Source organism: Anser brachyrhynchus, assembly GCF_964034855.1.
Source record: "Anser brachyrhynchus genome assembly, chromosome: 1".
In the NCBI taxonomy this organism is placed as follows: Eukaryota; Metazoa; Chordata; class Aves; order Anseriformes; family Anatidae; genus Anser; species Anser brachyrhynchus.
Genome location: NC_137694.1, coordinates 120,384,888 through 120,408,548, shown reverse-complemented (window position 1 = coordinate 120,408,548; position 23,661 = coordinate 120,384,888). Strand labels below are relative to the sequence as shown.

General features: G+C 43.9%; 1 long non-coding RNA gene across 2 annotated transcripts; it reads left to right on the top strand.

The window, feature by feature from the left end:
- The first annotated feature begins 362 nt into the window (after window positions 1–362).
- Window positions 363–22,566, top strand: LOC308187471. 2 transcript variants are annotated; one of them, XR_013944714.1, is made up of 4 exons: window positions 363–958; window positions 2,067–2,203; window positions 3,994–4,201; window positions 22,279–22,566. It is a non-coding gene; the product is annotated as an uncharacterized lncRNA (long non-coding RNA). The 2 variants fall into 2 exon arrangements; XR_013944715.1 differs by having other exon boundaries at window positions 363–1,333.
- Window positions 22,567–23,661: the final 1,095 nt, after the last annotated feature.

The following is a 23,661-nucleotide window of genomic DNA, read 5'->3' as shown; positions in this document are numbered from 1 at the left end:
TTATGCTTTGCTTTAACCTTCTTATCATTTTGTTACACATCTGTAAGCTCAGGATAGTTTAAAAGCAGTGTACCTTCCATGTTCAGCTTCCGTATATATTGGCAAAGAAAAAAATATGCTCATGGAGGGTATATAATATGCTTATATATTATATATATATATATTTATATATATATATATATGGAGGGTATATAATATGTGGTTCAATGAGTTCTCAAAGATCCTTCTGTTGCCTGCTTCTCTTCCCCATGCCTTATAGATTGATATGACACAGGCTAAGAAGTCTGAAACCTTCAGTGGTTTTCCTCCTAAAGGAGTCAAGTGATTCAGTGGAACATTTTCTAGTGGGGTGCTGTGTCCAGAATGGGTTGGAAAACTGTGAAAGAGAGAGGAAGAAAAAGCCCATGAGTTTGTTTCCCTCTTCTGAAGCAGAGCATCTTGCACATGGAAAATCAGTGTTGCTTCACAGAAAAAAACATCAGGAATTACAAAGCAGCAAAAATGGGTCTTTCCTCCTACAAGAGGGCTTTTATTACCATGGGCTTTTATATACCATTGGCTTTCTTACAAGACCAATGCTACTTTCAGAGTTAAAAGTCAAATATGACTTGATCGGTATTGGTGAAGATATCAGAAGACTCAGCAGAGTTATTTTAAAACTCATTTAATGAAGTCACCTGATTAGTCCCATCCTACCCTTTCACCACATCATATGACTCCACAGCTGCTGGCTTCTGCTAAAGCAGGGCAAGGAAGGACTAAAATTGGCACTGCTTCTTACAAGAGACAAGGAAGTATATTTAAAGAAATATGAGGGGAAGATTGCTCCAGTGAGCCTCTAAGCTACTAAAGAGGAAGCCCGTGTTTGTGCTGACATGTTATGAAGTGGCTTGAAGGATCTGATGGAGCTCCTTATGGACCAGAACTGAGAATCTGGATTTATCCCACCTAACTTCAGGCACGTACATAAGACTTAAAATTCCTTTACAGCCAAAGGGAAGAAAAAGGATGCCCAAAAGGTCTCCCAGGTCAGCAGCGGTGGAGTGAATTACTTCATGGAAATGCTACTCTCTTCTGATTTATGAATAGTTTTTCATTGCTGCAGACCAAATGTGATGCTACCCTCACTTCCACTGGCAAGAAATTCACCTCCAAGATTCTATAGCAAAACCTCTTTCTCTCTTTCTTTTATCTATGGTGAACCTGGGGTGCTCTGTGCTGTTTATTTCTCCACACACTGTGATAATATTTGCCTAAGTAGCTATTGCAAGGACAACACGCGGTCTTGGAGAAGTATTACATTAAAGCAAACATCAAGAGAGGGCAAATTGCAGTGAGTATTACTTGAGGCACAATTTCTGCCACTGAGATGGTTTTATCTTTTATTATTGTTTTTGTTATTTTACCCAGAGTTTTCCAGTTGTATTCTTAAGAGGGCAGGTAATGTCCATGGGGCACAGATGGAGCTGGTTGGGGAGGCTGGTGCTTTAGCTATTGTTACAGAAGGCAACTGTCTTGTGGAAGGAAGCAGGGGTAAAATTCCACAATCCTTGTCGTTTGTTTAATCTGGCTGAGTGAAGCTGCTGACTTATGTTTCTTCCTTGGGATCTCACTTCTGTTAAAGAGATTAACTATGCTGAGATGTCAAGGTCTGCAGAGTTTTAAAATGCTTTGTATGGATGATGCAAAACTTGTGATATCGATCTGTGTTACACATGTGCCTGTTCCCTTGTATGTAAGTATGCTCTTCACACATATGAAGGCAAAATATTGATGCAATGAAATTGCTGTTTCCCTTCATATATGACACTACTGGCAATTAAAGGTAAACATTTCTGCTTTAAGCCTAACATATCAGAAGTTTAGTGTGTTTTTTGTTTGTTTGTTTTTCTCTCCTGCATTGAAGCTCTTTTGTTATGTTGTCTTAAAAATGATGTGTAGCTATTTTGATAATGGAACAATTTAAGTACTTTGAAAGGGTTGTCTGTAACCTGGAACATTGGTTTTTAAAAGCCTAGAGCACTGACAGTAACATATAACTTTGTTTTGTGTGGTTTCTTTTCCAGCTTCATCCCATTACTCTTCTCAGAGGTGAGTAACATTGCTCCTGAATTGACTAGCAGCATGACAGAAGTGAAGGAAACAAGACAGCTTCCTGGTTGTGGTTTCAACACAGCAGTGCTTGGCACGGAGCACGAAATGAGTAAGGGACATGCATCCTGTTGGTTTTCCACTCTCCCTTGCTCAGTCCCAGGCCCAGAGCTGGCCTGGCTCAATGCAGAGCTTGAGGCTGCTTTACTTTCCGTTGATTGACACTGGCCCTCAGGGCTGGCCAAGGATGCAAAGGCCTGCAGGCAAACTCAGTTCCCAGGCTCAATGTGTGTGTTTCTCTTGAAGCAGACTGTGTTGGCAGAGGTACAAGTCTGCTCTTTTACCGGTGCCATGAAACACATCAACCCCCAGTGAGGGCAGGCCTCCTTGGCAAGTGGCCACGTGGCTGCTCCAGATGAGGACTCTCTGCTTTCCCCAGAAATTTGACTTGCACCTGCCTTTTCCTATTTTTGTGAGTTTGAGAGCGACTCTCTGTGCTGCCTAGCCAGAGATGGCCAACTTCATGTAATGGTGTTTGAAAACAATGCAGCCCGGCTCTGCCTTTCAGACCCCTGCAATACATTAAAGCAAAAGACGCAATGCATGGGCTACAAATGTCCCAACAAAGCAGAAGTCAGGTGAGGTGTGGGGAAAGAAGGAGGCAGGAGGAAGGCATCACCAGTTCCCCCACCTGTGATCTACAGCACCTGTGACTGCTACATGTGAGGAGCATCAGTTTAGTGAATTATTCCAGATGGCCTTACTGATGGAGGGAGTCTCTCTGCCACCATAGGGCAGGATTTACAGCCAGTGCAGCTCAGCTGTAACAGCTGCAGGTAAATCCAGGACTGGAGCCATGAGCCTCTCCACTGAATGACCACTCCCCCAGGCCCCACACTGGCACCTGCCACCCAGCCCTGTCCACCTCGAGCATTCCCTCGGGGTTACGCCATGGCGTGTACACCAGCTCCTGCTGTTGCAAGTTTGCTTTTTTCCACGCTCTTGCAAAACAGCAGATTACAGCGGATGGTTTCCCTCCATCTGTCTCAGAAGTATGTGAATCACAGAGCCAAACGCGTGCTACCAGACAGGGGGAAAAGATATTAAATCACGTCCTTCTCATAATGTGTCATGGTTATGTCGAGAATGACACACTGTACAGTGCTTGAGCCCACACTCCTTTTTTAAGTATGTTAAATGGCACCACATCACATAGTTTATTGCACACTCAGCATGTCTACCCAGAAGTGATTTTCTAGGGCTAGCAACAATTTTTTACCTGCTCATCAGGCATGGGGCTTTTCTATGCCCAATGAATCAATGCTGTTTCCATTGAGAAGCAGGCAGGAAACCTCCACTGTGGTTGGACCCAGCCAGCTCGAGCAATTAGGGCTTAAGACTTTCTGACTGCATTTGCACAAAGTGCTTTCTTCCCTCTTATTTCTCCCTGGTCTGTTTTTGTAGTTCACCCCTAGATATTGATGACATCCTACAAATACCAGTGAGCTACCTTTCCAAGCTCCAGGAGCATCTCAGGAGGTTTGAGGACGTCAAGCTTCCACTTTTCTGGTTGTCCTCAGTGGGTTTACCTGGCCACTGAATGAATAAGAAGCTTTATTGTAAATACAAGATTTTGGATGCACATATCCTTTGCATTCAATAGGAAAAAACAGCTGTCAATACCTATAGAGCTGTGAAACAGTACTAATCCTCAGAGTTCTTGTAATCTCCAGAAGCAAAGCCGGAAGATGGGGTAAGATGTCAGAACTGAGAGGAAATGTATGGAACTGAGAAGGCAAATTTGAGGCAAAGAGGGCTGATGGCTTTGGTTGCAGTTCCTATCATGCATGCAGGGAGTTGTAGCAAGAAGAATTATCATATCTCCCCACATTTGTCTTACAGCAGTCTGTGTCCTGGATTATGGCGTCTGCCTGCTGGTGGGAAAAACAACAGAGCTGCACTTTCATGGTAAAACGTATCAAGAGAAAAGACATGCACAAAGTAACAAAAGTTAAATGCCTGTCAAGTTTGTAGTAAATCGTGAGATGACACCAGCTGACAGCTACATCTGGTCTGAAGGACCCACAGCAAGGACACGATAAGAACGCAGGTACCAAAATGCTATATTACTGTCTCATCAGCAACCTGATGGTGAAGCAGAGTTAAACTGCTTTTTTCAGAGGGGCTGCCTTGTATGATGCATTCATGAGATGATGGGATCTGACAAGTTATCATGTGCTTCACCCCTCCTCTACTGGTGGTGACTTTCTTCCTGTTTCTCAGCAGAGACAGCACTGATTTGCTGAGCTCAGAATAGCCCCGTGGGTGAGGGCTGTTGTGCTTTTATACACTGCATCCGTCTGAGATGTTTCTGTCCCAGATGTTATTTTGGGGCCTTTCTAAAACCCTTCCAACTCCTGCTGGAATCCAGTATGGTCAGGGACGTCCTGGGCCAGAAAAGGAGAGGAGGAGGAACAGAACAAGACATAATGTGAGGATCTATAGAACTAAGCCATCAGCGCACAAAAACTGTCAAGGTATATACTAAAGCTAACTTAAGTATTGTAGGGCACAGCATTATGCCTTAAAGATTAGCATCAGGCAGCCCTGACTGGTATGTATCATGGGGAGCTGCCTAGGTCACAGCTAGCTGGGAGTGGTGAACTGGTGCATCAAGTAAGTAATGCACAAATGGTTCTTCTATAGCAGAAGGCTAAGTGGGACACAGTAAGGCGAGAGACCCTCTTCCCAGCTGAATAGATACCTTGGATAAGTGTGTCTCAAAAAATCAATTGGGGTAACCTTCTTCTGCAGCTCAAGTTCCATCTGTTACCAACAGTTTGATAATAATGGACAAAAAATGGAGATGTATGAAAATAATTTGTGTGGTTCAGTGCCACTTAGTGGCTCTGTCCCAAGATACTGAGGTTTGTTCAGAAAGGAAAATCTTCAACTTTTTCTCCAGCACCTTGTCCCACCAGCATAAAACCCTGCAGATTCATTCCTCTGTTAATTAGCACAGATATATGTCAAATCATGAGGAGCACATTACTAGGATGTAATACTAACAACTGCTTGTCTGACAAAGTGTATTCTGTAACTCTAACAGATAATTCTAGCTAAGCATCAAGTATCATCTAGCTGACACATCAGGTGAAACTACCATATATGAAGACCCATACAGATAAAGCACTATGCTCCAAGTTCTGCACGGGCCCGTGAAAAAGAATCTTTCTGTCCTGAGGATGGATAGTACACTCCTTACAGGAAAAACAGCATGGACCATAATAGATAGTTTGATTTCACAACAGTGAAATTCTGAATGACAAATAAACAGCATAACAGTCAATCCTGATTTCATCTCTAAGGATTTCTTAAAATGCTTTTTGTTCTGTGGAGAGTTAACATGGATCTTGTGTGGAAAGAAACAGGTGGAGCACAAGTGTGTGTACACAAGCATATGCGCATGGTGCCCATAGGTTGTGGGGTTGACAACAAGGGGGTCTATTTATATGGGAACAAGGAAAACATGTTTTCTTTGCTCCCTTCAGCAGGAAATGAGCAGTGAGTGGGTGGGAGATGTAGGGAGTGCATCTGTCTCTAATCATCTATGTGCTGGGTGGCTGAAGGTGTATGCTGGGAGGGATGCTGCTGCTTCCATGGCCTGGCATTTACAAGTTGTGCTGCACTTCTGAGGCAAAGTGCCCCTGGCACATTTTCTGCCATGGCTTGTCCATTTTTTCCTAGGCTGGGGCTGGGCAAAGTGTGTGGTTCAGGCACCTACATTATCACAAGCATTGCATTGACACAAGCCCAGAGCCAGAAGTAAGCAAGAAGGCAACAACATGATATACATATTCTTGATTTGTTTCTAAACTTGTCTTACCATTGCACTCTAACACATTACTGATCCTCTACCTCACACCCCCAAATCCACAATGCATTGACTCTTTCACTCCCAAGTGAATGAAGTCTTTAAAGAAAGGAGCATAGACTTCAGCAGCGCTGATGGATAACTTATAGCTCCCTCATTGGGGAAACTGCCCTCTATTGCCTAGTAAGCCATAGGGGCAGGTGGGTTGAGGGGCTGGGCAGTGCTCTGGAGACCCATCGCTTGTAGCAATCTGAATACTTGAGATGGCAAAAGACTTCTTGGAAAGAAGAGCAGAGGTGAAGAGAAAGAATATACCTGAATTAGCAAGGAAAGTTGGGCAAAAATGCAACACAGAGAAACTCCCAAATGTCTGAATGTACAGAGAAAGGAATACGAATTTTGCTCAGGCAAATGCGAACTTTTTAGCTACAGTAATTCACATTGAAGAAAAAAGATCAAAGAAAAACAGTGAAATTAGTCAGCTCAATTTTAATATGTAACTGACTGAAGACTAAGGAAACTCTTACAGATGACAGTAGAAACACTTTCTAGAGATCAAAGTTTAGCTAGAGATAAAAGAGAGAACAGCAAACTAACATTTTGTAATTTCCTCCTCACCCTGATAACATTTGCTATGCATTATTTATGAAAAGACCACTAGGCCTTTTTTACTGGGGAGAACATGGTAGATGCACCTTTGATAGGCTCCTTAAATTTCAGAAAGCATTCCAGTTGCAGTGGTCCCTGGCAAGTTTGCTATCAATTTCAACGGCATCAGAACTGGGTACATGGTAAATTTAACAATGAAAATAAACCAGACACTTTAAGTTCCTTATGGTGTGTCCCAAATAGCTTATAAAACACAAATGCTTCCTCAATCATTAGGGATGAACAGGTCCCCTGGCATTCTAAATAGGATGCAAAACGTGGATCAAAATGGGTAATAAATTGAATTAATGTGGCAAAGATATAGGCTGATGTCAAACTGATGTTAAGGGACTGACTTATATTGAACTTCTCCTTGGAGACAGCAACATAGAGAAATGGGTAGTGCTTCATTTCTAGCACAGCTACCAAGCAGCCTGTTGCCATGCTATTGTATCGAAGTGTCACCTAACTGGTGCACCTAAAGGAAAATCCTGGTTCCCTCAGTGTTAATACTCAGTTTGGATGCCAGCAGGAAACTCGTGTACATCAGGTGAGAAATTTCTCTTCCTCTAGCTGTGACTTGGACCAGAGGAAGGTGGGGGCATGCCTCAGCAGTGTCTCCGCTTCACCATGGCACACTCCTGAGATGACTACCTCACCCTCTGCACTGTGAGAGAGGGTGGAACTGAGCCATGTGCTAGATGATGCCTTTCACATCCTTCTGTGCCTGAGCTCTCATTTTCTGTAGAAGAATTGAACCTATTTAGTGTATAAATATGCCTCTGGAGAAACAAAATGGATGGCAGGATTTGCCAGATAAAGGTTTACAATGGCAAATTTAAAGAATGCTGGGAAATCTTTTGAAAGGGAAGATGGAAGGCAGTAAGTAGCTGAAAATACAGAAAAACACATCATGGAAAGAGTCCAGAGAGGCAGAAAACAAAAAGTGAATAAATGGCATCATGAGTGAAGGTTAAGAAAATATTCCTGTTGAGTTACAGGAAAGGAATAGAAGTGGTCAATAGACTCTCCTTCATCTGGCACTAGCCCTTTTTCTCTGCAATCCCACAAATCAGGCACAGTATTGTACAAGTCTCAGTGCTGGATAGACGCAAGGTTGTCAATCTATCTTCTAGCACAATGAGAATCAAAGCAATGACAATCAGAATCATGAACTTTTAAATCTAGAATCATAGAATCATAGAATATCCCGAGTTGGAAGGGACCCATAAGGATCACCAAGTCCAACTCCTGGCACCGCACAGGTCTACCCAAAAGTTTAGACCATGTGACTAAGTGCACAGTCCAATCGCTTCTTAAATTCAGACAGGCTTGGTGCAGTGACTACTTCACTGGGGAACCTGTTCCAGTGTGCAACCACCCTCTCGGTGAAGAACCTCTTCCTGATGTCCAGCCTAAACTTCCCCTGCCTCAGCTTAACACTGTTCCCACGAGTCCTGTCACTGGTGATAACGGAGAATAGGTCACCTGCCTCTCCACTCCCCCTCGCGAGGAAGTTGTAGACTGCGATGAGGTCCCCCCTCAGCCTCCTCTTCTCCAGGCTGAACAGGCCCAGTGACCTCAGCCGCTCCTCATATGTCTTCTCCTCTAGGCCCTTCACCGTCTTCGTTGCCCTCCTCTGGACACTCTCCAACAGTTTAATGTCCTTTTTGTACTGTGGTGCCCAGAACTGCACACAGTACTCGAGGTGAGGCCACACCAGCGCAGAGTAGAGCAGGACAATCACTTCCCTCGACCGACTAGAAATGCCATGCTTGATGCACCCCAGGGTACGGTTGGCCCTCCTGGCTGCCAGGGCACACTGCTGGCTCACATTCAACTTGCTGTCAACCACAACCCGCAGATCCCTCTCTGCGGGGCTGCTCTCCAACATCTCGTCGCCCAGTCTGTACGTATAGCCAGGGTTGCCCTGTCCTGAGTGCAGGACCCGGCACTTGCTTTTGTTAAACTTCATGTGGTTGGTGATCGCCCAGCTCTCCAATCTGTCCAGATCTCTCTGCAAGGCCTTTCCACCCTCATCCGAGTCCACAACTCCTCCAAGTTTGGTGTCGTCGGCAAATTTGCTCAAAACACCTTCTAGTCTTACATCCAAATCATTTATAAAAACATTGAAGAGAACTGGCCCTAAAATGGAGCCTTGAGGGACCCCACTAATGACCATCTGCCAGCCAGATGTGGCCCCATTTACCACAACCCTTTGAGCCCTGCCCGTCAGCCAATTGCTCACCCATTGTATGATGTTTTTGTTAAGTTGTACACTGGACATTTTGTCCAGTAGGATCCTATGGGAAACCATGTCAAAAGCTTTGCTGAAGTCCAAAAAGATCACATCAGCTGGTTTCCCTTGATCAACTAGATGGGTGATCTTATCATAAAAGGAAATCAAATTTGTTAGGCAGGACCTACCCCTCATGAACCCATGTTGGCTGGGACCAATGACTGCGTTGTCCCCCAGGTGCGCTTCAATAACTTCAAGGATCATCCTCTCCATAATTTTATGAGGCACTGACGTGAGACTGACAGGTCTGTAATTGCTAGGGTCTTCTTTCTTACCCTTCTTGAAAACTGGGACATTTGCCAGCTTCCAGTCTACTGGGACCTCTCCAGATTCCCAAGATCATTGAAAAATAATTGAGAGAAGTCCCGCGATGACATCAGCCAGCTCTTTAAGCACCCTGGGATGAATACCATCCGGACTCATGGACTTGTATGGATCCAGGTGGAGCAGCAAATCCCGCACACGTTCAGGGTCGGTTGGGAGTTTGTCATTCCCACTGTCATGGTCCTCCAGCTCACGGCACCCTGGGTCCCGAAGCCCATCATCAGTGTTGAAGACAGAGGAGAAGAAGGCATTAAACATCTCTGCTTTGCCTATGTCATTGTCTGTGAGGAGACCTTCCCCATCATCGTACAGGGGAAGGTATTGGACCTATGTTTTCTTTGGTTCTCCTTTTTCCGTTCACATGTCTAAAAAAAACTTTTTTATTGTCTCCCACAGATATGGCCAGCTTCAACTCTTGTTGGGCTTTGGCCACATGAATTTTCTCCCTACAAACACGAACAACATCCCTGTATTCCTGCCTCGTCACCTGACCTTCCTTCCAGCAGCCATACACTTTCTTTTTTCACCTAATCTCCAGTAGAAGATCCCTGGTTAGCCAGGTCGGCCTTCTGCCCCGCCTGCCTGACTTCCGATATTTTGGAATTGCCTGATCTTGTGCTTTTAGGAAGCAGTGCTTAAAGATTGAACAACACTGGTGGACGCCAATGCCTTCAAAAGCAGTTTCCCAGGGGACCTTGCTGACTAGTTCCCTGAGCAGCCTGAAGTCTGCTTTCCCCATATCCAGGGCTGAAGTTTTGGTGGCAGTTTTCCTTCTGTCACCATAAATTCTAAACTCAACCACTTCATGGTCACTATGACCGAGATGGCCGCCAATTGCCACGTCCCCCACAAGACCCTCTCTGTTCTCCAGCAACAGATCTAGGAGGGCACCTTTCCTAGTTGGCTCCCTTAGCACCTGCACCAAGAAGTTACCATCTAGGTGCTTTATGAACCTCCTGGACTTGCTCGTGTCAGCTGTGTGGTGATCCCAGTTGATGTCTGGCAAGTTGAAATCCCCCATAAAGACAAGGGGAGTTGATCTTGAGGCATCTCTTAGTTCTGCAAAGAATAATTCATCGGCGTTGTCGTCCTGGCCAGGTGGTCTGTAATAGACTCCCACAACGACATCCCCTTTATTTGTTCGTCCCTTAATCCTTACCCAGAGGCTCTCAACTTTGCCATTGCCAACTTGAAGTTCCACACAGTCCAGCCCATGCTTCACATACATCACCACCCCGCCACCTCGCCTACCCTGCCTGTCCCTCCTGAAGAGCTTGTAACCATCTATTGCAACACACCAGCCACAGGACTCATCCCACCAGGTTTCGCTTATGCAGATGATGTTGTAGCTGTGGGACTAGGCCAAGACTTCTAGCTCATCCATTTTATTCCTCATACTGCATGTGTTTGTGTAGAAGCACTTCAAATGCGCCTCCCTACATGCAGCACCTTGTGGAGCTGACTGAAGGACCTCACTAGGACACAGTCCCTCTGATTCTAGCGCACCATCCCTTAGCTCATCACTGGTGGGCCTGGTTTTATCCCCTTCCCCCTTCGACTCTAGTTTAAAGCCTTATCTATTAGCCCTGCCAACTCCTGAGCAAAAATCCTCACCCCTCTCTGAGGGAGGTGCATCCCATCTGGTGCCAGCAGGCCTGGTGTTGCGTAGACCTTCACGTGATCGAAAAACCTGAAATTCTGCCGGTTGCACCAGTCCCGAAGCCACGCGTTAATGTGATGAGTCTGCTTGTCAGCGTCAATCCCCCCTATCGGAAGGACAGAAGCAAACACAACCTGTGCCCCTGATCCTTTAAGTAGTCGCCCCAAAGCCCTAAAGTCCCTTTTGATCGTTCTCAGACTTCTCGTTGCTACCTCGTCATTACCAGCCTGAAAGACCAGTTGCGGGTAGTAGTCGGTGGGCTGTACCAGGCGCTTGACTTTCCTAGCAAAGTCTCTCACCCGAGCCCCAGGGAGGCAACAGACTTCCCTGTGGGTTGGGTCCAGTCGGCATATCGGGCCCTCTGTCCCTTTCAAAAGGGAGTCCCCCATGACAATAACCCTTCTTTCTTTTTTGACAGATGACGTAGCAATGTGGGGGGTAGGTTGCCTTGCCTTAGGCACCCTCTCCAACTGGGATGGGCTTTCGTCTACTTCGTTGTTCTGACTGTCGTGTTCTAGACCCTCATACCTGTTATATAAGGGTAGATGGGAAGGTGAGGTGGGCAGGGACAGGGCTCGCCTACCACCCTGAACAGGAACCTGCCTCCATTCTCCCCCTTGGCCTAGGTCTTCTCCTACTGCCTGGTGGGATGAGGGAAGCATCTGAAGCCTGTTTTTCCTTATCAAAATATCCAATTTTATGTCTCTAGTGGTGACTCTTCACACTGAAGGACTTACGAAAAGTGCTGCAGATACTGAGCAACTCACGGTTTAGGTTACACTTCCAGATGCCCACATGTTCTTCACCCCTCGGTGTTTTGGGAGTAGCTGCCTGGCCGGCCGTAACAAGCACTCGACTGAAAATGGCAGCAGTGCCTTTCTGTGGGCTTCATGAGCAGTGATTGGAAACACCTTTTACCAACAACTTCTTTCCGACATTTCATGGCTCAGCTTGGGTTCAGCCTGAGCCATGTCAATGCCTAGTCTTCTCTGGAGTTTCTCCAAAATTAACTGTGTAGTGCATATGTGGAGAGAGAAAACAACACAGAAAGGAAAATTAGGCCTGGCTTGCCTCCTTATCCAAGGTGCTACCAAACACAGCAACCTCCTTGCTATGGGCTGCCCAATATTTGCACTCAGGGAGACATGCTCTGCAGCAGGCGTAAGAAGAGCAGTGACCCAGGCACAGCGAAAGCAGCAACAGAGCTGCTGCTGTTGCCTTTCCTGAGGAGATCGTGTTGGTAGGGGAGCTCAAATTTAATCGCTCTATGTGCTATTGCAGAAGCTAGAAACCACTGACCCCATAAAATGCCATCAGCTGTCTGTGGTAGCTGTTCCTGTCTCTTCTCACCTCTTCTGTAACATAAAGTCATAAAATGACAAGCTGCCTAAACAGAAGATCCAGAAAAAAGCTCTTCCCAAGTATTCAAAAATGTCTGACACCTCACCATTATCATCTCAATAAAATTCAGTGGAAAAAAAAATAATAACCAGGGGATGGGGAGTGAGAGAGCAGTTGTAGTGGAGTTCAGCTGCTCAGCTGGGTAAAACCACTACAGAAATATATCTCAGTTCTTTATGGCAGCACTTAAAACACTTTATATTTACCTGCCCACCTTTTGAAAATGTATTGAAAGTAATAAATGCCACCGAAGAGGGGACGAACCTACATTTCAACTGGCAAAGAGCATTCAGGGGAAGTTCTGGAGAAGAAAGTAATGATGCTCTTGCCAACCTGCAGTAACCAAGTAGAATGCATATCCAGCCAGGAGCATTGCAGAAGAGACCTTCTCCCTACAGTGGACTGAGGACTGTTGACACAGATTGATTTAAGTAATATGCTATCAGAAGCTCTTCTGAATGACTGCAAGCTATTATGTGGCCTTATACTTAAGTACTTTTAAAATGCATATTATTTAATTGACACAGCGTTATAGCCCCTTTATAGCCATTAAGGTTGCTCATACTATGGCAATGTGAATATAAAGTTGTCATTATGGTGGTACCAATACGTATACACATACAAGAAAAGGACAGAGATGCTACCATTTGTGGCATAGAAATGACATCTCAGCCTTAACTATACCAGTACAATTTGTGCTGCTGGAATGCATGTCACCTTAATCCTTGGCTGAATGACTATGGGGATGCATATTCCTACTGTGATGTTAATAGCAATTCTTACCAATTCCAGAAATGCACTTGTACCATGGTACTGTATATATCAAGGCAATGGCTGCAGTCTGCTGCTATACTTCCCACCCATTTTCTATAATCTTTCTAACTGGGTCTCTGTATCAACTGTGAAAGTAGAGGACATCAGAGGACATACTACTACTACTACATTATGGCCTGCTGAAGAAAGGAAGGCATGGCTATATTTAAATCAATGTTCCATAGACAGTGTTCTGAGTTAGCAAATAAGTCCTTATACATTTACCTGTCATAAGATTGCCATATATTAATGCAGTAATGGTGATACATTTCAGCAATTTTTTCTTCCTTTGCTGATCACATATTTCTAATTCCTTTTTAGCTTGACTCTCTTTAGTGTGCAAATTCTAATTTGCAAGCTTAAAATACAAATTCTGTTTGTGAAGATAAGATTTCGTAAATATTACATCTCCTCTGGAAGAGGAGGAAATTATTTTACGTTCTCTTAAACAAATTATTTAGATAATATCAAGTCTGCTCCAGGTTAAAATTTTTGAGATGTAAATACATTTTAATATGCCAGCCTTATAGCAACTATATTATAAACATCCGTGCTATTTTAGGCATTTTAGAAGTTGGTAGATTTCAGCAATACCCACAGTAGCAGACCTACTGCAGCTAAAAAAGCCATACTACATTGTAGAATGAGAAAAGTAAAAAATAAACTGAACATCTTAAAATCAGATATCCAGGCTGCATGTATCCTGAAAGGCACTGCAGGTGATCCCATCCTATCCCCATGCTGTTCAGCTCAGAGGACCAGCTGCAACACACCCTGCCCGTTCAGTGGGTGAAAATGCTTGGAAGTGTTGCTCTGGTATAGGAATGACAAGGCAAATGAGGAAGGTTTAGAGCTAGAGGAGCCAAAAAACTACAGTTAAGAGGACTGAGTAATTTCTAGAAGACAGTAGGATCTCCTCGTATCCGCATGTTGAATCACTAAGCCCAGAACAGAAGGAAGAGAAAAGGATGGGGTCATAGATTCAGACTCACCACGCTTCCATTGAGCTCCATAGCAGCTGGGAGCTAAGAGCAGCTGCTCCTCATGTGAACAAGAGCCCACCACAGCAAGACAAAGGGATCCTCTCAGCTCTGACCTGGGATCACAGCAGCAGGGAGAAGCCAGCAGTGTCTCCCACAAGTGCATGATCCTGCAACAGTGAGAAGCAGCGGCTCTGCTGAGTTCTCAGCTCAGCCGGAGCAAGGAAACCAGCCCTGTCTGTCTCTCACAGCACCAGGATATCACCAGTTGGCTGGCTGGCAGTGTCTTGCCTCGCTGAGAGCCAAAGGCTTTTGGATCACAGCCCCCGGTGAGTTCCAAGCAAGATTTTGTCCCTCTGAGTACCGGCATCTCACAGTTACTGCTAAGCCCTAAATTCAGTAGGAACTTCTACCCAGGACATCCTTGCCTTTTCTGGCAAGGTACCACTGGGATCAAGCTGCCTTGCAGATGTGCAAGCATGCTGAGCAAGCTGGCTTTTTGGACTAGTGTATTATCAACCCAGAGGGGACCACTACATCAGCCAGTGCAGTTGTCAGTGGCTCCAAGCCTGACCCTTCTCCAGACCTGGCTGCAAAGTGATGCTGGAGAGGGTGCAAAGGGGGCAGACCTACACAGCTTGGGGGCAGGAGATGGGGGCACTGCAGAGCCAGCAGTGAGACAGCACAGGCTGCAGTGCAGTCACGGCCTGAAGGTGTGTGGATGGGAGTCCTTTTCTCAGAAAGGGGGAAGGCCCCATTTCTAAATCTAAGGTAGGGATGTGAGTAAGCACTGCCTTGAGATTTTGCTGGAGAACCACTGCCCAACTTCTGTTGGAGAATGACGGGGAAACCTGGAAAGGTGAATATTTCTGGAGAAAAGACACAGTAGTATATAGCTTAACCAAAAAAGCTGGGATAGGTCATGACCTACATTAAAAGGGCATTGGTTTCAGGGGCTCTTGGATTATATTCATTCCATGGAAGGGAAAAGTTTTGTGCTCTGATGTAGCAGAAGTGCCCATCTTTAAGAAACACTTCTTGGAAACTCACTACATTTGCAGTAAGTGGTGGTTCCAAAATAATGAAAGTATGGGTATAAGATAACAAAAATAATTAGTGTATGTTATAAGGTAATCATCTGTAAAAGGACCTTGAATGTCAACTTTAACGCAGGCTGAATTTTTATGGTTATGTTGTATAAACCTTGAAAACATTAGTTTATATACTGGAAACGCTGACAAGCCCTGAACTACAGTGCTGTGACCAGCTAATTGAATCCATATTCCCCTGCATTCAGGGAATCAATAACTATTAGAAACAAAGGGCACTGCCTTAAAAGCCCAACAAGCACTTCATGCAAAGGGGGACTCTTGTAACAAAAAGCCATCTGTGAAACACAGTAGAAACATGTGCCAAGTGTTTGCAAGAGCATCACGTTCAAAACACAGCACACTAAGTACATGCACAGCTTAGCCCTAAGGAAATGCTGTTGTTTTTTTTCTTTCTTCCAGATTTAGGATGATAAACAGCCTGCTATGCCAGCCTAAGAAAATTGCCGAGTTCAGGGATCCTAAGCTGAGCTAAGCAATACTGTTGGACACCAGTATCTTAACCGGGGTGTGAACACGCCAGGGAGCAACTGGGAGCGTGGAACCTATTTATAGCAGCAGCAGGCTGCTAAGGACTGGTGTAACAAGCCTGACTAGTGACTTGTTACTTACTCATGCATGAAAACGACACCTTATGGTACACATGCTGCAGCTCGGTAATAACCCCAGGGGCAAGTGATTGGTGGAGAAAGGACCCAAGCACCTTCTCAAAGGAGCAATATCCACCGTGACATGACTGCTCCTACCCCTGGACAGGGATCCACGTGCCCGTTGCCTGGGCTGCCTGCAGGGACACGGGGATAGGTGTGCCACCAGATAAGCTGGTGCCAGAGCAGTGTTAAACACAGCTAGTTGCTCTTCTGAGTGTTCGTTCTTAATGAAAAGCCCACTGAGGTTGTTTTCACATGGATTTTTTTTTCCATAGCTAAATGCTGTCTGCTATTGCTTCTAGTGGCAGGGTCAGACCAGGACACTGAGATTGTCTGTGCGTGTGCGTGTAAATTTTTCATGCTTGCAGAGGAAGAGGGAGGGAGAAGCAGGAATGAGAAACTATAACCATCAATTAAATACCATGTGTGCTCCAGAAATCCCAGAGAAAAGTATCTGTGCCTCCTGCTCATTTTCCTGCGTGCAGCTACCTTCAGTAAAATACTAAATCATATTCATGTTTGCACAGTGGATCCAGCACAGTATGTGAGCACATGCCTAACTGAGAGTTTCCATTGCCGCTACTCACACTCACATGTGACAATGTTCTGGAAAGATTTATTGGACTGGAATCCAGGAGAGAACGGAGCTTTAAGAGCTCTTACAGGTCAGACTCCTTTCAGGATTACCTGGTGTGTACAGGTGGGTGCACTAAACCATCATTTTTGCTTTGTCTAGGACTGTTCCCCCTGTTCTTGTGACAGTTAATCTGAGCTGCTGTACTGAATTGTTTTCTGCCTCTGTGTTTCTTGTAATTTCTTTGCTTTGATTGTTCATTATTATTTGTTTGCTGTCTGTGGCAAGCAAAGTTACTCTTTTTTTTTTTTTTTTTTGGAATGCTCCCTGCCTGTCTGTGCAGAGTTGTGTAAAAATGAAAAATACAAACCCAGCACATTTCTCATATATTTAAAAAAACATTCACAAATATTCAAAAAACTCAATCTTATCCCCTCCTCTGCCCCTGTTAGACCAAAATTATCAAGACAAACAAGCCCTCCTCTGATAAATTAAGCGATAACTTTAGGGTTAGCAGAGATAGTGGCATGCAGGAGTCAGCAGACTACATGAGAATACAACCCAGAGTGATTCTGTAAGTACTCAGATCAGGAGAATTCATGCTGACAGCTAGCCACATGGGCAGAGCAGACAGCTCCTTCAGCAGCAGATTTTGGGAGCATCAAGCTGGCTGTGGCTTTTCTTTGCCCATGGCACAGCCTTGCAGACTTAGGCTGCTTCTGCAAGAGCACAAGGGGCCAGGACGCCTGGGGATGCGAAGAGCACAGGGGGAGGCAAGTAGCAGCGCTGCTGACCCCGTCTCTCCCCTGGCATCATGAGATTGACTCTGCAGGGCTTCCCCATGCTCCTTCTCACCTCTCTCTGACCTCAGGCCCTGTGTCTCCTCCTACTGTAACTTTGGCTTTCTTCCCTGTGAATCCCTGCAGCTTATAGACAACATAATATTTATCTTTGGGAGTCATCCCACCTCCATCACAGGTTATACCTGGATCTGGAACCTTTGAATTTTGTAGCCCCCATAGTCCTTGCAGGGCAGAGTGGGAAGATGACCAGGTTTATCCTCTCCCTCTAGGGTAACCAGAGGTAGAACAAGAAACAGCAATCCTGCATTCGATGTTATTTTCTCCCCAGCATTTCTGAAGAAAGAGAAGAGCTAGAGTGGGAGGAGGAATAAGGGCCTGAAGGGGAGAAAGGAGGTAGAGGATAGAAGAAATTTTGGCATGCAGGCTTGCCAAAACGTGAGCACAGATGGAAAGACACAGATGGAGCACTTCTACTGATAGTTCAAGAAATCAGACATTCACAGAGTAGCTCAGAGTCGCAGCAATTTCATTGCACAGCCGTGTTATTACGCACTATAGCAGCAGTTCTTAAAGAACCAGGCTGTCACATCAGCAATGCTTTGGGAGCCAGCACGCCTAAATACAAGCAGTCACCCTAAAACTCTGCTGCAATAACCTCTTACCTGGCACAGTGAGCTGAGAGATTTTGTTTCAGCTCGCATTATGATTGCTGGCCCAGCTGGGAACACACAGGAATTAAACCATGCTCTTCTAAACTTTCCCGTAGCACAGCTGCAAAGCAGCAGATACATGAAGGCAGGTCCGCCTTCCTTTGTGCTCAGGTGCAGCAGAAGTCTGAAAAACAGCATATGTGTTCATGTATGCAGAAGGGATGTTGGCATGCAAGCGGGGAGGAAAGGGATCCAGAGAAATGGCATAATGAATTTTGCAGGTACTGTATGTCGAGCTTCCTTATTAGAAAAACTGAAATGACTGAACAGTCCCTGAAGCACCATTCCTGTAAAGACCTGTCAAGACTTTCCAGTCTAATTAGCCTATAAGAGAGTCTAGCAGCAGGCCTTGATATCCTTTCTGTTATGAAGAGATCTGTGGCTGGATATTGCTCTGTCTCTGTGGGAAAGTATGTGCGCCCATTCCTAACATCTTGGTTTCCATGGGGCCACTGTCCTGAATGACTTCTGCAGCTGGTGGCAGGGCAGGGAAGGCTGGAATAGTGCTCTGGCTCTGGTCCATGACACCAGTCCTCCACATCCCCTGGATACCCAAACGGATGCTTTTAGGAAGTTAATGTTGCTAGAAGCCTCCTCCAACAGCAACTGGGCAGAGAGATGCAGCAGTCCCTGCAGGATTTTCTTTCCCATCCCTCAAGAGGAAGATCCTGTGGAAATTCATTTTGTTACCTTGTCCTATTCTGTTTTGTTTCTTTTGCTATGGAAGACTATGACCTGACTTAATGCTATTAAGATACAAGTTGGGGTCAGCTCATAACACAAGAATTCCCTCTCCGTCTGTCTGTCCGTGTCTGTCCGTTTTTCTGAGGGCAGCTGTCACCATCATATCTGAGAAGAAAAATGGCTTTTGAAAATAACTTCTCTTTCAGATGTTGTGAGTCCCAGCATAGGCATTTTCTTGCCTCTCACATTCTGATTTTTATCCTGCTGCAGTAAGCAAATGGGAGTTGGAGAAGTCATTAATGGCTAATTTAGACTGGTAATTAGGCAAAATCTAATGGGCTGCTCTCTGGCTTGGAAGCTAGCACTGCTAGTTGTAGGCTCTAATTCTGACACCGGCTTTTATTACGGCCAGGATGAATTCCTTTCCCTTGTGTAAAATGAAGAATTACTATTCCTTATGAAACTACATGCTGTTGGGGTTCATTACCTAGGATTCGTAAAATATTTTGGAAAGGGATACTAGGAAACATTATTTCTACATTTTAATGTGCCTCCAATCCCCTATTCTGATCATTTCAAAATTTCTGTCTTGGCTGAAAGAAGTCCCATTCTTGGCTGACTCACACTATAAACTCAGTAATAGCATTGGTCCAAAAGACACCTTGCTCGATGCAACTAATTAAGACACTAGCATTATGCAGTTACAATTTAGCCAGCTAGAGAGATTGCTGAGGTAGAAAAAAGGTGACAGTGTTAACCACCCCTGACAAACAACAATTTCCATTAAGTCTGTGTACATCTGGAATCCAACACCATCATGGAACACGATATATTTTGATATACAATGTCAGTGGACTTCCTATTTATTTATTTATTTGTTTTCTGGCACTGTCATAAGCTGCAAGATCAAGGTTAAGACAGCATTATCTTCCATTAAAAAAGACCCTTGAAAAAAGATCTTCTTAAGAGTTTTCAAGCGCAACACAACCCTCTCTCAAATAAATGAAAGGCTCATAACATAAATTTTCCAATAAAAGCTCAAGCTGCAGCTGCAGCCCCTTGATTGAATCTGAGCAGGGCTGAGCAGGGCTCTGTTCTTTACTCAAGCAGAGAAACCCAATACATGGGGTTAAAAAACTCCCATCTCCTATCTCTCTGCAGATGTTCAAGAAAGATGGAAAGAAGATAAAACCTTCAAAGGTACCATCTTCATTTATCACCATTGACACCGGACCTGGGGAGATAGCTGTCCCTGGGCTCAACCTCAGAAATTAGTTCTGGGGAGCATTAAATGATGGTGATGGCAATACAGACACCAAAATTTTTTGGTCACTGAGTCATCCTTATGGCTTAGCTGGCTTTGGTTCCTAGTGCTTTCATTGTCAGGAAGAGATATGGCGTGAGTTAAAAAAGAGACTAGGCTGTACCACATACAAAGTTGGTAGATGACAAATCCTGCAGCTTTGTTGAGGTCCCTTCTTACAGAAGCAGGGATGAGCATTCAGGCCTGCGTGGCAAGGACTATTAATGATCTGGCTCAAGCCTAACATGTCCTTTCAGGAAAATGAAGAGATACCCAAAATGCCTAGTAAGAGACACACTATCAGTTTCCATTTCACATCTCGGTCTAAAGGTGTGGTGATATAGATGCCTTTCTCACAAGATTTCATTCCTGATGCTTGTTCTGAACTAGAGAGCACAGTTTTCTGGGAAAGGAAATACTTCCATATTCTGCCAGTCTTCCTGGAGGAAGGAATATGGAGGTATTTGGGCCTTGTTTTCATTTGCTGATATTCTAATTTTATTTTATTTTTTTAATACCACTGGTGAGTTATTTTACATGTAATGTCATAGAAAATAATTACTTGTTTTAGCTTGTTACATAGTCCTGTGATCACTGGTCTGCTCAACATTTTAAATTCTCTCTTTCAAAGCCTTCCTTCTACACTGGCTTAATGCAACTAAGTAGATATGTGACAGATATTTATAAGAGGCATGAAAGTGAATAAAATAGGAGAAGCCAATAAATTAGGAGTCTAGGGATGTTTGCACCAGCTCTTCAAGAGAGTTCTGCAATATGAGCAGTTTACTGTCTGGCAGTTTATTTTTAGTTTGTTTCTCCCACACTATTCACTGTTAACTGTGATTAGCCTTTACTATGGCTAGGTTTATAAGCATGCTAGGTGAAGATTTACAACAAACAGCACATCTTTCACATACATCAAAATATATCACTCACACTTTTGGTAAGAGAAGGCATTTTAATTCAAGCTCTCTTTACAACTGTACTCCTCTGTATACTAGTATTGTATTTCTGCTCCTTCAAGGACAGGACTGCAAATTCAGAAGCATTTTTATCGTTGTCTTTCTAAAATAATCGGATGTGTAGATCAGATGTTTTAGGAATAGACTATTAATTGTATTGCTTTAGGCTCTTCTAGGAGATGAGGATGCTGAGATAAGAACCTCAATATGAGAGAATCTGGTTTCCAGGACAATCATCCCAAATCCAATTTGTAAGCTGTTAAATATATGAAGGGCAGACTGGAAAAATTCTCAGGAAAATTTAATGGCCTGGGCCCCAAAGCTATTGGCTTTCATTCTTTGTTGGAGCTTTGAAGAGAAGATACTTTCACGGTTGATACTCATGGATTGCTGTTTACAGCCCAACAAAGCACAAACAGCATTATGATGGAGATCAAACACATCTCATCGATTTTACAGGCATTACAGATGTCATTTTTGCTCCTAGGAGTCACACCCTATGAACCATTGTGGGACAAAATGCTCTGGCAGTTGATGTAATCTGTCCCTCAGTTTCTAATAGCGTAGTTACAGCTATTTATGAAGTACAATAGAATTTTGCCCTACATCCTTGATATAAATGTCAAGTGCCCTGCAGTATTGTGTACTGTTCCTAGAGAAATGATCCATTAAACCATCCATATGAGACAGCAAGGATTCACAACACTCCAGAAAGAAATTATATCCTCATAGAATAATAGAGAGAATTGGCTGGCTTGCATAGACCATATTGACATGCAGCAAAGTTAGCCTCTTCGTTTACTTCCTCTCCTGTGCTAGAACTAAGGACATCCTGCCTACAAGGAGGCACAGAGGCTTCATTTATCTTTCTGCATTAGACCCCTTAATTACAAGTAAGCAGGGCTGTGCAGCTGGACAAAAAGAAAATGTGTAGATTGTACCAATGATGAGGAATTTAGGCCAATAAAAGAGGTGTGAGAATGAAAAAAAAAATAGAAGACACTAATCCTATAGATGATCCTCAGGTTATGCAGGGGCAAGGAGGAGAAATCCTGTTTCATTCCTTAAGATACACTGAGCAAATATCAAGAGCATACAGACAGACAGGTCCTTTTGCAGACAGGCTTGTACAGTGAGTAGTGCCAAATGCCTACCAGACATGGCCAGACATTTCAGGTATTAGGACTTTGGGGCAAATTCACAGCAAAAATCTGTCTTGATCTTCTTCCTTCTTTACAGAAAGTGTATGTATTCTCTGAAGAACCCTCCTCAGAGGAGCTAGGTGTCCTTCTCCTAAAGATCCTTCCTCTTTCAAGGCCTGTGCTGTTGCCTGTACTTTCCAGGCCCACATCCTTGGGGCTAGAAGTGCATTTTTAAACTGTTTCTTTTCCAGATGCAGTAGCAATTTGTGCGACTCCCATTGAGCTGCAATCAAAACGTCTCATTCACATGGAATAAATGTCCTCCGGCATTTCTCTATTTTGACTATTTGAGAGTGTATTTTTTCCTTTTAAAATCCATGTGATATTTTGACTTCCTTTACTACCCAGGTGTTTTGCACGTGTGATCGCCTACTACAGCTGTCTTACTGACCTACATCTCTCACTGACATCCCATACCATCATAATCCTGTTCATTTAGGCCCATTATTCCTGCCTCATATTTCCTGGTCACCAGTCAGTTATCGATTTGCCTCATATTTAAAGTGCATATTTTCTTGGGTGGAGGCTATGTTTTTGGTCTCTGTTTGTCCAGCACCTAGCACACAAAGTCCTAGTTTTAGGTGGCTTTCTAAGTGCTGAAGCAATACAAAAATACTCAAAAGTATAATACGCTGTGATTTATCCCTATAGCTCACTGTGTAGTCTAGTTATAATAAAATTAATTTATCAAAAGCATTTTCAATACCCAGTATCACTGCCTTTCACACAGCAAAGAAACCAACTCAACCCAAAACACTTCACAACTACATCATTGTTTATTGTACTAGAGAAACTGTATGAATATCCAGATAGATTAAAAACATGTCTAAAATTCACAGCCTTTTTATAATGTTATATCATAGATTTATAATCTTCCCTAAGGAAGCTAAATTAATTTTCAGGGATACTTTTTTTTTTTTTTTTTTTTTTTAATACCAAGTGAGACAGGGATAATAAATAATCCCTTCTAGTACCTCTGGAGATAATTGGCTGGAAAAATTTAGGGTGATAATTGTTAACCAACTTGAGGTCACTCCGCTGAACATTAGCACCACTGAGGCATGCTTTTGAGTAACAAGAACATGCCCTTCAGACAAATATTAATTAAATGGAAAAGTTAAAAGGGAAGAAGCTGAACTCACAACACATTCTACATTTCAGAGGATTAGAAGAGTCAGTGTTTTAGCAGTAGAGATCAGTTTCCAATTCATCAGCTTGTCCAAGTCTTTGCATGCATATTCTATATCCAAAGGATTTGTTTGAGAGAAGTTTTCAGGAAAGGAAATCTATTTAAGGCGCTCAACTTTAAAGGAAAAAGAAAATATGGAAATAGTTGGTTTCTTACAAGGAAAGTATCTCACCAACCTGCACTTTCAGTTCTACCAGGCTTCAGTTCCAGCTGGAGAAGACTCCCTCTTCCTTCTTAGACTGGCCTGGAGGATGCTACTATCCACTGCTGCAGCTCCTGCTGAATTCAACAGGAGTTTTGCCACTGGCTGTAGCAAGAGTGGCATTGTGCTTTCTGTCAGCATGTTACTAAAAGGGAGGTAATTACTGCATGATGAGGGGCCTGT